The sequence below is a fragment of the Euleptes europaea genome, chromosome 1 (genome assembly GCF_029931775.1).
Source record: "Euleptes europaea isolate rEulEur1 chromosome 1, rEulEur1.hap1, whole genome shotgun sequence".
In the NCBI taxonomy this organism is placed as follows: Eukaryota; Metazoa; Chordata; class Lepidosauria; order Squamata; family Sphaerodactylidae; genus Euleptes; species Euleptes europaea.
Genome location: NC_079312.1, coordinates 170967685 through 170968477, shown reverse-complemented (window position 1 = coordinate 170968477; position 793 = coordinate 170967685). Strand labels below are relative to the sequence as shown.

The 793-nt window shown below is 52.6% G+C and overlaps 1 non-coding gene across 1 annotated transcript; it reads left to right on the top strand.

Annotated features, from left to right (window-relative positions):
- Positions 1–208: 208 nt before the first annotated feature.
- Positions 209–280, top strand: TRNAA-UGC (transfer RNA alanine (anticodon UGC)). The gene has a single exon. It is a non-coding gene; the product is annotated as a tRNA-Ala (tRNA).
- The last annotated feature ends 513 nt before the right edge of the window (positions 281–793 follow it).

The following is a 793-nucleotide window of genomic DNA, read 5'->3' as shown; positions in this document are numbered from 1 at the left end:
TGGCGAAGAGGGACCTGGCAACCCTATTACTGGGAATCTGCAACCATCCGATTGCCAATTTGTGGAGAAGCCTCCAAGGTCACACAAGGTCTTTCATATACCTGAGGCCCTGGACCGCCACTACCAGTCAGGGTAGACAACACTGACCTTGACAGAACAAGGGTTTGACTCAGCATAAGCCAGCTTCTTGTGTTCATCATTGAGGGGAGGAGCTGTGGCTCAGTGGTAGAGCTTCTACTTTGCATGCAGAAGGTCCCGGGTTCAATCCCCGGCATTTCCAGTTCAAAGGACCAGATGGTAGGTGATAGGAAAGACCCCAGCACCCTGGAGAGCTGCTGCTAGCTGGAGTAGGCAGTACTGACCTTGATAGGCCAATGGTGTGACTCAGTAGCTCTCTGCGCATGAACCCTCCACACGAAAAAGTAGGTTTTATACCCCACTCTTCTCTACCTTAAGGTAAAGGTCCCCTGTGCAAGCACCGGGTCATTCCTGACCCATGGGGTGTCGTCACATCCCAATGTTTCCAAGGCAGACTTTTGTTTTGCGGGGTGGTTTTGCCAGTGCCTTCCCCAGTCATGTTCCCTTTACCCCCAGCAAGCTGGGTCCTCATTTCACCGACCTCGGAAGGATGGAAGGCTGAGCCAACCTTGAGCTGGCTACCTGAAACCGACTTCCTTTGGGATTGAACTCAGGTCGTGAGCAGAGCTTTTGACTGCAGTACTGCAGCTTAACACTCTGCGCCACGGGGCTCCTTAAGGCTCCTTTCTCTACCTTAAGGAGTCTCAAAGTGGCT